Source organism: Fulvia fulva, chromosome 3, assembly GCF_020509005.1.
Source record: "Fulvia fulva chromosome 3, complete sequence".
Classification (NCBI taxonomy): Eukaryota; Fungi; Ascomycota; class Dothideomycetes; order Mycosphaerellales; family Mycosphaerellaceae; genus Fulvia; species Fulvia fulva.
The window spans coordinates 1,671,867-1,685,558 of NC_063014.1; positions in this window are offsets into that span (position 1 = coordinate 1,671,867).

Here is a 13,692-nt window from a genome sequence, read left to right on the forward strand (position 1 = left end):
GTAGGCCTCTAAGGTTATAGTATTAGCGAAGGTCTTAACGAAGCAATTTACGATCCTAGTCTACGATATACCTAAGGAGTTCGACCTAACTGACTAAGGTCACCTATATACTCTCTAAGAGGACAACCCGGTCACTCTTAACTCTCTAATCTAGAAGGCGACTAAGCTCTATAGGAAATGGCTAGAAGGTAAGAAGGCCTCGGCGCTAATTATATAGCTATAAGACGCGAAAGCGGCGGATCTAGTAATAGAACAAGACCTAATCTAGTAATATAGCCTTAAGATAGTCCAAAAGTACTCCTTACCCCTTCGTGTCCTCTAATACTTTAAATACTAATAGTATAGACACTAAACCTATACGTATATAAATAAGTGGGCCTACTCGAACTATATAGGAGACTATATATCTAGGGACTATATATCGGCTACGAGGCGGTACGCGAACTGTCCGGGGCACTACCTATCGTATAGCGCGGAATGTCTATAGCGGAAACTAGTAAGAAACAAGGCAATTATAAACAGAACCGTCGCCCTAAGATTCTACGGCGACCGTAAGGCTAGTCTATACCGGAACTAGCTAGTAGCGGTCGGGTATAAGCGCCCTAGGGCCGAGAATAATATAAAGAATACGTAACCTAGGGCGTACGGGAGGCTACGTACTCTACTAGTTACGGCGAGGGAATCTAACTAGGCCTAGCTCCCCTTTAGTATATAGCCGATAGGCGTAGACTAGGACGCGCTAGGTAGTAGAATATAGGACATTATAGAGGACATAATTGTCGATAACGATAACTAGCCTCGACACGCTTAGTATTATCTAGTATAACGTTAACTATAGTAAGGATATAGTCTAGAACTATTTCCTATACGAGGCGGACCCGTACGTCTACTACGTCCTAGTAATCTAGGAGCTATAGATTAACCCGTACTATAAGAGACTAACGACCTATAAGTTACTAGGCTATACGATATATCTACGAAGTAACGGTAGACCCCGTACGTACTTCTATATTAGTAAGGACATACTAGAATCCGACTAGGAGGTATTATACTACGTAGACAAAGAAGGCGAGGGAGATATTACCTACCTCTCCGTAGGTAGTACTTAGATATATAACTTATATATATAACCGCTAGCCTCGAGGTCTAGCCGCGACCTTAGGGTCTATAGACACCTAGACAGTACGCTTAAGAGACAAGGGTGCTACATCGTAGTAGGAGACTTTAATATATACTACCCTTCCTAGGAAAGCCCTATATAGCCGTACCCTATAGCCGACGAAGTAATCGACTTAATAGCGAGTAACGTAATTACCCTTAATACCCCGAAGGACCTAGGTACCTAGAAGAGGGGGGGACTCTAAGGTACGATCGACCTCTCCTAGATCTTAGATAGCTACTACTATATAGTAACCTACTATAGGATCGGATATAAACTCGAGGCGTCGTTAGACTATATACTAGTCAGGACCTCTATTACGATATAGATATAATATATACTAGCGGGTCGACGACGAGAATCACCTATACGTAGTGTCGGCTACGAACCTCTCGTCTAGCTACGAGAGAGCCAAGTATTCTCACGCTAGAGCGTCGTAGGCGCGACGGGCGCGTAACGTAGGCGAAGCCGCGGCGAATAGAGGACTACTAGCAAAACGGGTATAAAAACTATCCGACGAGCGTATACTCGTGTCGGGAGCGAGTCCCTCTTCTTTCTACGTGTAAGAAGGGCGCGGAACCGTGGCCTATACGCTCGATAGGACACCTCTAGTATAAGTACAGAATTTTTAGCTCCGGAGACCGTAAACCGAGCGGGCTAAGCGACGAACATTAGACGAGCGGACTACAGAACAACAACTAAGCGGACTATATAACGGCGTCGAGCGGACTACGAAACAATCTAGTGTTTACTAGCGGGCAATACGGTGGGTAGGTAGATACGCGACGAAGCCTATAAGGGCCTATTAAACACCCGGTATAGGAACGAGGGTTTTGCCTAAGGCACTACCTATCCCGCTACACAACGTACCTAGTCTAATATAGTAGATTGCGACGAGGAAAAGACGATAGCCTAAGTAAGGAAAAGACGGCTATTAGGATAGGGAAAAGACGTATAATACAAGTGGATTAGTTCTATAATCGGGGAGGATCGAGAGTAGGGTGATAAGGAACTTTATATTAGTTAGTAGGTAGAAACGTAAGGAGTACGCTACCCGGCGTAGTGTGTGCCCCGAGCAAACCTACGAGGTATAGACGGCCGCTTTCTAGAGATAGGCTACGGTAACGCGAAGGGCGTCAAAACCTAGGGCGTAGTATACACTAGTAGCGACGGCTAACACTGTCTATATAGCCCGAGAGGACGGATGCGTATGTCGGTCAATAGAGAGCACTAAAGGGCTTAGGCCTATAGAGGTAGATATTGGCTTAAGGAGCAAATAGGGAGGGAGGGCGTAGAGGGAAGCTTTTGCTCCGGGCTAACCTCTCGAAACGAGGCTATACGGTAGTACTAGATAAGTAGGAAAGCGCGGTTAAGACTTGTTACCTTATCTCGTAGCTAGCTTACTAAATACGATTCCTTCCTTACTAGTGTATAAAGCAGGGGTATTGCCTAAAGGCTTTTAGGCAATTACTGACTTACGTCCTAAGGAAACCCTAAAAGGAAGACTATACTAAGTTAAAGTCATATAGACTAATTGCGTTGCTGAATATACTAGGGAAGCTCCTAGAGAAGGTCGTGGCTATAAGGCTCACCGGAATAGTAGAAGAACACAACCTCCTCCCGGTAACGTAAATAGGGGGGAGACAAAAGAGATCTACCCTTATAGTAGTCGAACTGATCATAGAGCAAATCAGACACATCTAGCACTATAGTAATAACAAGGTAGCCTCACTACTTTCACTAGACATATTAGGGGCTTTCGACAACGTGTCCTACGTAAGGCTCCTATACATCCTTAGAATGAAAAGCATCCTAGCCTAGATAGTACACTTTATGTAGTCATTCCTTAAGGACAGAACAACCCAGATCCTCCTAGGGTCCTTTAAAGCCCCGTAGACCCTAATTACGAACACGGGCATCCTATAGGGCTCTACACTCTCCCCAATTCTGTTCCTCCTCTTTATAGCCGACCTGACCCTACTCCTAGAAATAGTAAACACCTTAGTATCGGGGTTCGTAGATAACATAAATATCCTAGCGTAGTCGGGGTCTATAGAGGAAAACTACGCACTCCTAGAGGAGAGACATAGACAATGCGAAAAGTGGGTAAGAGAGTATAGGGCAAAATTCGTACCGGACAAGTACCAACTTATCTATTTTAGTAAGGCAAAGACAAAACATAACTTAGTAGCACTAGTAAAAATCCAGGGGTTCGGGACCTATCCTATAAGGGAACTTAGAGTCCTTAGGATATAGCTAGACCCGAAACTTAGCTAGGGACTATAAGTGAAGAAGGCGTAAGCGAGAGCGGACACTAATAGACAATTAATCGAGAGACTTACTACGTCAACCTAGGGGGCGACCTTCACAAAGGCCTAGACTATATATAAGGCCATTATCAAGCCCGTAATGCTATATAGAGCAGCAATTTAGGCAGCGGAAAAACACATCCCGAAGAGAATTGAGGACCCCCTTAATAGAGCGTAGGCAGCCTGCCTAAAGAGAGTACTAGGGGCATACAAGTCAACCCCTTATAGGACAATAGAAATGGAATCAGGTACAGCCCCTATCAGGGAGTACCTCTAGGGCATGAGGTGTCAATACGTAGAGAAGACATTAGCATACCTAGCCTAGGGAACTATCTAAGCAGCTACTTAAAGGATAAGAACCTAGTAGGAGAGGAGGAGAAGACCTAACCGGCTACATATAATCCTATAGAAGGAAGTAGACCTAAAAACATCATAGGAAATCCTAGCAGCCCTTAAACAGAGAGAAGCTCTAAGGGAGCAAGCTAACACAGGGGACAAAGGGAAAAAGAAGCAAAGCTAAGTAGAAAGGATCGTAGGTCACCTATAGGAAACGCGTTGGAACCAAAAACCGGTGAGGCCAGGAGCCCTACTAGCGGCTAGGACCTTCGGGAGGTATAACTACCTTATCTACAAAGACCTAAAGAGGGCGGAAGCAAGCATAGCTATCTAGATTCGCTCTAAGTATATTAGGCTAAGAGTATACTTATACTAAAGAAGAGTCCTAGGATACGATTCTAAATGTTACCCCTATAGCTACCTATCCTAAAACCCGGAGCATATGGTGCTGAACTGTGCTAAGTGGGTAAAAGGGAGAAGCTAGTAGAGGGCGAAGGCAAGAGACAGGCAATACTAGGCCATTATCTAGGACAGACAAGATATAAGGAGAGTAACAAGATAGATCCTTAACGAGGACTACCTAGAGCAATTCTCCCTAGTAGTAGAAACGGAAAGGTGGATAGAGAGGAGGGAGAGAGAGAGAAGAGCCGGGGAAACAGAAGGGAGAAAGGGAATCGAGAGGAGGACATTACTAGGGTTACGGGCAAGGTAGTTATAGGGTAACAACTATAACACTAGCGTACCCTAAAGGAAAGAGAACGAAAGGACAAGACAGGAAAGAACGAGGAGGGCAAAGACGAGGAGGTTTTTATCCGTGAATCGGGTTTCCTACCTACACAAATAGACCTAAATAGCGAGAGACCTGTATAGGCCATAGGGCACTAAAACAGGCGAATGAATAATCTATCTATCTATATACTAGCGAGAACCCCTAAGCTAAACTAGGGAAAGGCCTACTAGGCTAATATCTAGATATACCTCGACGACTCCGAGAGGCTAGTCTAGACCGCGTAGTAGTAATATAATAGTAAAGACGAGATAGACGAGGTAGTCTAAGGGTTAATAGACGAAATAAGAAAAGCGACCTTACTTTACGTTCCGCTTACCAAACTAACGATATTATTATAAGTAGGTATAAGTACGTAGTCGGGTAAGGTATAAGTCGAATAGATGTTCTATCTAAGAGAGGCGCGGAGGGCGCGAGAGTTATATACGGGCGCTAAGCCGCTAGTCGGATTAGTTAGCGGGCGCGGGGTCTAGGTACGTACCTACGGGTTTAAGTAAATATACGCCGGTACGGTAATACTAGCCCCCCCTCTTAGAGTACGCTCTAGAGCACCCTCCTCTCCTCTTATATCTATCGTATCTATTACATCTCTTATTACCTTCGTAAACACCTTATTATCTATTAGACTACGCGTATCGCTCTCTTTCTTATAAGCCCGGAGGCCTAGTCCTACTAGTATTAGAGCTATCGCTACTTATACTAGTTAGCGCGCTATACGTATACCTATAGCATTTTTATTCGATATTTAGTCTATAGGTAGTTCAAAACTAGGTAGCTTAGTCGCTCTTAGGTAGTTATAGTAAAAGTCGGCTACGGAGGCGGCGGCGGTCTCGATAACCTAGTCCGTAGCTTTATAAGATAGCTTATTATATCTAATATAATTTACTAAGTATTCCTAATATAGCTACTTACCTCCTACCGGTATTAGTCCTCGCGGCTATCTCTTCTTATAGTCTTAAATTTACTTGACTTCCTATTAATCGGGTTCGGCGGGATCGGCTTCGTATTATTTATCGTCGACAATTCGGATCGGTAGTAGTACGGGTTATATCTGTCCTATAACCGGCGGATAAACTAGTATAAGAAGGTATAAGTAGAAGCGATTATCGATATTTAAAGTAGGTAGGAGCTCTACTTTATAAGTATTACCCGGTAGTACCTCCGTAATTACGTACGGTCTAGACTACTTTACGTCTATCTTACGAAAAGGTCTCTCTATCGTCTAGTTCTTAGTGCTTACCTATACTTCGTCGCCTTCGGCGTACCGTAGTATAGGTATACGAGTCTAGATTACGTACTTAGCTTAGACTACTTATACTAAGACTATCTACTATCGTAAGTATTAGTATATCTCTTATATCTTAGCCGTAAACTTGTCCGCGGACTCGGCGTCTAGTCGCTATTTATATAGTATTAGTAGTATAGGTAAGTCTAAGTCGAACTTAGAGAATCTTAGATTACGCCTAGTATTAGAATAGAACGGCGAGACGCCTATTATTACGGACACTATATTGTTTGCTATAAACTTAGCTAATAGAGTCTAATCTAGCTAGTCGTCCTAGGTATAGTTAACAAAGATACGTAGGTATTACTCTATTACTTTGTTTGTATTCTCCGACTGTCTATCCGTTTCTAGGTAGAACGACAAAGATAGCTTTCGATTAATACTAAGTAGCGCGTATATCCTACGCTAGAATTCGGAAACCTATTACGTACTACGATCCGAGACAATAGACTTCGGGAGCCTATGTCTACTAAATACGTACTTAAGGAATACTAGTACGTAATGCTCTACTATTATCGAGGTAATAGGAATGATATGTCGCTCCTTAGTTAGGCGGTATATAACGGTTATAATGTTCTCGTACGTTTGTCCGTCGACTACGCTTATTCCCTTTAGTAGTTTGACTATAAAGTTAATAGAGATATCCTCCTAAGCGCTAAATAGTACTAGTAGCGGTCTTAATAGCCCTAGGTACTAGATATTAGTATTCTTATTCGTACGGTAAGCGCGGTAGGCACGTATATAGCTCTTAACAAATCGTACGACACCTAGCTAGGTATAGTTACGAGCTACTAATTTATACGTCTTCTCGTCCCCTAAGTAACTAGCTACTTTATAGTCGTAGAAAGCCTATACGATACGAGTACGTACCGGGATTTCACCTTTATCTAGATTATCTTCTAACTCCGGAGGAACGAATAGGCTATAACGACTATATATATTCTTAATATATATTATGCCTCCGACTAGGACTATATAACGGTTATCGATACGGTACTTCCTTAGTAAGGTGTATAGTTCATCTCGTTCTAGCTATTAAACGGCTTCCTTAGCCTCTAGTTACGTATAGAGTCCTTAAATAGCGGTCGTAAGCGGGGTTATAACGTTATTAGTATATACTAATAATACTCTAGTAGACGATAGGTTTAGGATACGATCTAGGCCTAGTAATACCTAATACTACTATTAGTTTCGTAGATTATCTAGGTCTCTAGGCTTCGGTAAGTCCTATAAACGTCGGGTTAAGCTATCTAGCTTAGTACCTTAAACTCCTAGCCTATAGACGATCTTAAAGAAGAACTACGAGAGAAACTCGGCCTAGCGAGCTTGTCTACGGTTTAATTACTTCGTACTTATAAACTATTCGAGGTTCTTATAATCGGAGTATATAAGCGTCGGCTTGTCCTAAGATTCCGGGTCTAGTAGATTCTTATAATTGTTGGTACCGTATTCGTTAATAGTTAGCTCCGGTTACTATTCCTTAAAAGCTTATATAATAGCTAGGAGCTCCTTATCGTAGATGTCGTAGTTATATTACTAGGGGTCTCTCTTCTTAGATATATAAGGGATAGGATATAATGCTCCTTACTCGTTACGTTATAAGAGTACTACTACTATTACGTAATCTAGGGCATCTGTTTCTAGAATAGTCTCTCGCCCTAGGTAGAAGTGCTCTAAGGTAGGCGTATTGATAAATACTTACTTTAATGCCTCGAACGCCTATTAATATACTAGAGACTAGTCCTATAGGACATTCTTCCTCGTAAGCATTGTTATAGGCAAGTAGATCTTACTAAGATCCTTAATAAACCTACGGTAGAAGTTAGTAAACCCTATAAACGACAAGATATCGGTAATATTCGCGGGTATAGGCTAATTCTTAACGTATTTAATCTTAGCTAGATCTATCTAAATACCCTTATTTATAATAATAACACCTAGATAAGTAGTCTCGTGTCTAAAGAACTTGCATTTATTAATATCTAACTAGAGCCCGGCGGTATCTAGCTTTTATAGAACCTTTAGGACATTTTAGATATAATCTTCTCTTGTCTTACTAAAGACAAGTACGTTATTAAGGTAATATAACACGAAGTCATCTAGAAAGTCCCTTAGTATATCGTTTATAAATAACTAAAACGTTCCTAGTATATTATATAGTCTAAAGGGTATAACTACGTACTTAAACTACCTATATCTAGTAGTAAAGGCCGTTTTCTACTCGTCTCCTACTATAATACGGCTACGATTGAACGTAGTAATAACATCTAGCTTAGTAAACTATTACGCGCTAGCAATACGATCTAAGGTCTCTTAAAATAGTAGAATAGGGTAGCGACTCTTCGTCGTAAGCGCGTTTAGAGCTCTATAGTCTACGTATACTTATAGCCCTCTACCCGGCTTTTTAACTATTAGAATAGGTACTACTACTAGTAACACGCTTCTCTAAATAGAACCTTTCTTAAGTTGGTCGTCGATCCACTTCTTAATCACCTCGTTCTCTCGTATAGAGAAGGAGTATAGTCTTCGAAATAGCGGTATCTAACTATTCTTTAGCTTAATCTTATACTCTACGCTAGGCCGTCGCGGTAGGACCTCATCTACCTCCTTACGGCTAAATAGCCTAGCCATTTCCCCAAACTCTACTAGTAAGAAAGGGATAGAATCCTAGTCTTTGTCCTTACCGTTTAGAAAACGTTAATAGTCGTTAGCTAATATAGTAGAGGCGTTAAGTTACCGCTAAGTGTAGTTACCCTAGGGCTTCTCCTATCTATCTATGTTTTCTTAAGTATTAGTATCTACTAATATCGCCGCGCTACCTCCTAGTACTAGCTTCGCTTTATTAAGATCTTCTTTTGGATTAAACATCGATATTATATATACTTTATAGCCCTTCCTCCGGCTTATACGCTGAAGTGCTTCTATATTAATAGGCTTAATGTCGATCTCCGGCTCAGTCTCGACCTTTAGTTCTTTCTTCGTTCGACGCGCTAGGCGCTTAAGTGTTTTAACCCTATCGGCGGGTAGTAGCTAGCGGACGTAGTAAGACGGTTCCGGTTTATCGTAGATATCGACGGCATGTCGTACAACTACCTTCGTCGTATACGTCTCCTATACTACTATAGGTTCGTCTTTATCCTCTAGGTAGGGTTTAGCGTAATTAGATAGAGCTAAAGGTCGCGAACTCTCTAGTACTAGTATCTCGGTCTAAAGAACGCCTATTAGTATAATACCCTTATTGTTAATAGACTATATATATACTAGTTCAGTTCCGAGTATATAGTTCTATCGATAATATAGTAAGAAAAGGGTTATAGTTCCTAATATATAGTAGAACGTAGGTTAATACTCGTCGTACTAGGGACGGCCGAGGACTATATCGTATTCTAGTAATACGTAGTAGCTAGACTTCGTCTCTACGTAGTTACCGATCTAAATCTATACCGTTATTCTATAATTAATAAGGTTACTAGTAGGTCGGCTATCTACTAATATTAGCTCTAATAGATTGGGTAGCTATATTATATTAAGGTTGTTCTTATACGTAAAGTCGATATTAAAGTACGTAGAGTTAGTACTATTATTATAGAGGGTTTAAGTAGGGATCTTTCTATTTACTATATATAGTATAACTAGATAAGAAGCTATTACCGGATTGTGTTTATCTATAGAGTAGTTTATAGCTAGTAGGGAGTATACCGATATACTTAAAACCTTGCCTCCCCTAGGAGGCCTATATTTATATTTATACTTTTTCTCGTTTTCTCGTAACTCTAACTCGTACGGTCTACTACGTATTACGCTTATAGAGTAGACTAGGCGTTTTCCGCGCCGCCGGTATTATTAGCGTTACTACTATTACTACCGTTACGGCGGTTATTACCTAGGTTATAGCCTAGCGTAAATAGGCGGCGGGCGACATCTCGAAGGGGGTACTAATCGCTATCGACACGGCGGTGACCTTCTTGTTCGTACTTTAAGTACCGATTCTAATCGATATATTCCTAGGCGCGAGTAGTATCTAAAGGTTAAATATACTAAAATGCCTAAGGTTAATTAGCCTACTTAGTCTTAGCGTTCGGGTTAGTATTATTACCGCTACTACCCGAAGCCGTATCCTTCTTATCGTCGTTACCCTTAGTAGTCTTCTTATTACCTTAGGTCTTATTACCGTTACCGGTCTTACCGTACTTAAGGTCGAACGCCTTAAACTTGTTCTCGTAGTTATATATCGTAGATACGACTTGCTTAAGGGTCATATTGACTATGTCCTCGTTTATAATACGGTTGTCGTAGCGCGAGTTTAACTTACGGAGTAGGAAGTCCTTCTCGAGTTTCTTTTCCTTCGCGCCTTTATTAAGGTTAATAATATCGGCGTTCTTACGGAAGGATAGGTAGAGGTTACTTAACTTCTCCTTATCACCCTACTATAGACTATTAAGCTTAGTTATAGTATTAGTATAGGCATTACGGGTACCGTAGCGCCGGACTAGATCTTCTATTATCTTATCTATTAAGAATATATAGGCCGTAGATTAAGTATATAGGTATAGGTATGTTATATAACTAGATCACGTGACTAGGATTTACTAGCCTATAGGCTAGTAAACATCCGGACACCTAGTATCTACCTATACTAACACTAGCGATACTATATATAGATATACGCTATCCTATTAGGTCCTTCTTCGTCTTTCGTATAATCCACCGTCTTCTACTACTACGTAACTCGTACCTATTTAATAGGTTATAAGCCCGGGTTAGTAACTCGGTATTTCACCCTCGATAAAGTCGTATTAGAGTTATTCCTCTTTAGAACAAAAGGAAGGAAGACTAGAGGCCGTACCCGCCTTATATAGGAAGCTATAGCCGTACTATAGGTATATATAAGACGTAAAAGAGCCTAGTAAGGCACTATTAGACTCCGAGTTAGGGAGCCTATACTAATACCTTAGACAAGTAGGCGAGCTTACTAAGAAGAGTCGCTCTCCGGACATCGCGTTCGTATCGACTAACTGTTTATTCTAAGAGAGCCGTAGTGTCTTAGAAACCCCCTCTACTAAGAGAGTTACGCTATAGTATCTTAGTACTAATATAATCCTTACCGACCGACTTTCCTCCTCTTCTTAGCGGATAGCTATCCTCTCCGCTATTAACCTCGCGTTCGGTTTATCCTATTTCGATCCGATCGCGTACGACCGAATATATCCTTTTATCTAAGGGTAGCTAACCTGTCCCTTAACTTATAAAAAATAGAGAACGAGACTAGGTTCTTAAGAAAGAGAGTAGTACCTATTCTAATATAAGAGAACCACGAAACATAGTTCAAGCTAATAAGAATACACCTAGTATTAAAGTAGGTTAACTAGGTCCTCGAAGATATTATTACGGACATTCCCGCTATAACCCTATCTATAGCGACACCCTCTACATTATCGGAGTCATCCCTTCCTTTAGATCAAGCGATAAGGAACGCGTCGTATAGACGGCACAATATAACGGCCCTATATAAGATGTACATCTGTCTGTCGATAGATAATTAAGAGATAGTATACGAGATCCGGTATATAAAGGAGTTATAGGAATAGGCTAAAGCTAAATATAAGAGAAGACTTCTCGCTACTAGAAGAAGTTTGCTTTAGTAATATACTAATTTCGTAATAACAGAGGACTAGTTAATAGATGACGCCTAGTAGGAGCTTAGCTTAATTGTAAGGAGGGCTATTTTAATCTCGCCTTAGTTCTAAGACATCAAGACTAAGGACAGAAAGATCTAGTAACTCTTAGTAGCTCTACTAGACTTATTTGGCTCAATTCGCGATACAATTGATGCCTAGGTAAATCTCTTACTATAAGACATTCTTGGAACTCTTAGGGAGAAGTAAGAATCAATAATTTATTAAGGGATAGCTATGTTTACTAAGAAGGGTTTCTAGGGCAAGCTTACGTACTATCTCTACGGTAGTGACTATTTTATAAGCAAGTGCCTATACCTTTCTATAGCTTAGTAGGCTGTCAGGAATAAGGATAAACTAGCTAGGGTTACCTACCCTACTAAGAGACAACCGTTACTACCTTATAGGAGGTCATCATTACTAAACCTTTGTAATGACCTTAAGGTGACAACGGACCTTATAAAGTAGATAAAGGAGAGCCGTAAGCCAAAGGCCTCTTCTAGTAAGAAGCCTATAAGGGCCTATACGACCTAGGAAGACGTATTAGACTCTAAGATACTATTAGAAGATAATGATGTTAATGAGGTTGCCTATTCTACTATAGAAGCTAAGGGTAAGTACCCCTCGTCCGAGTAGTTACTTAACTCTTGTGCTTCATTATATATAACTAAGATTCACTATTTAGGACACTAAAGCCTCTTTAAAAGAGGAAGTGGATTAAGGTTAGGGGTGGCTATCTATAAGCTACAAATATAGGAAGTGTAGTAATAGGTAGTCCCTCTAGAAAGCAAATTGTCTTAGAAAATGTCTTGTTTGTTCCTAGCCTTAGAGTTAGTCTTGTTTTATAGAATTACTTTAGCTAATAGTTTGCTATCTAACTACCTAGTTTTACCTCAAAATCCTTGTCTAGTAAACCCGTTGTCTAGACTAAACTTTAAGGAGGAGTACCGTTTATCTACTCGATCTCGGAAATTCTTAAGCTATAGTATACTAGTATACTCTCTTAAGAACGTAACGGCACCGCTATAGCTAATACTAAGTCCGAAGATTAGTCGGAGCTATAGTATAGAAGATGTACACACCTTAGTAAGGGACTACTAAGAAACCTTTGTAGAGTTACTAATAAGAAAGATCCTATCCCTATTTCTTCTAAACACCTAAGTTATAAGGTATGCTCCCTTACTAATATAAGGAATTTTAAGGGACCTACTATAGAGAGAAAAGGAGAAAGGCTAGCCCTTGTCTCTATTAACATCTATAGGCCTTTTTAGGGCGTAGTCTCTAGGCTAGGATATAAATATTAGCTTAAGATTATAGACAACTTCTCTAGGAAGAAGTAGGTAATCCCTTTAAAGGCTAGGAGCGACGCTCCTATAGCCCTACGGGATTAGAAGGTCTAGGCAGAACGGTAGTCAAGGTACTTTCTGTCTACGATCCGTAGTAATAGTATAAAGGAAATTCTCGCCTTACTAAAAGAGTAGGAGAAGGAGTTTAGTACTTAGATAGACACAACTAATGCCTATAACTCTCTTTAAAATAGACCTATAGAAAGGTCAATTCGAGCCTCTAAGAACATAGTCCGGGCTATACTTAAAGACTCTAGTATACTAGTTAAGTTCTAGCTAGAAGCTTTATAAGTATAGACTATAATTAGAAACAGACTACCTAATAGTCCGATTATTAATAGTATTCCTCTTTTACTAGAAGAAGCCTTTACTAGCTAAGTACCGTCAGTCGACCATTTCCGCGTCTAGGGATATAAAGCTATAGTCTATATAGACCTAAGAGCCTAACCTTAAGGCTTAAGGAGAGACAAGTTAATAAACCGAGGGAAAGAAGCCGCATTTATAGGCTACTTAGAAAACACTATAAAACAATAGCTGTTCTAGGATCCCGACATAAAAGCTATAAAAGCGTATAGTCACGTCGACTAGTTGAAGAATAAGAAGGAGGGAGATATAGATCTTAGTATTACCTTTACTAACTAGCCGAGTCGAGCGCTATAGCGTAATTCTATTAGAAGGAAGCCCTTTAGGGCGAAATTTTCCGATAGGGGATTATTAGAGACACCGTTACGAAGGCTAGGAGAGAATATTAAGGCGGTTTTAATACTTTCGAAGGCCGATAACGGTGGATCTATA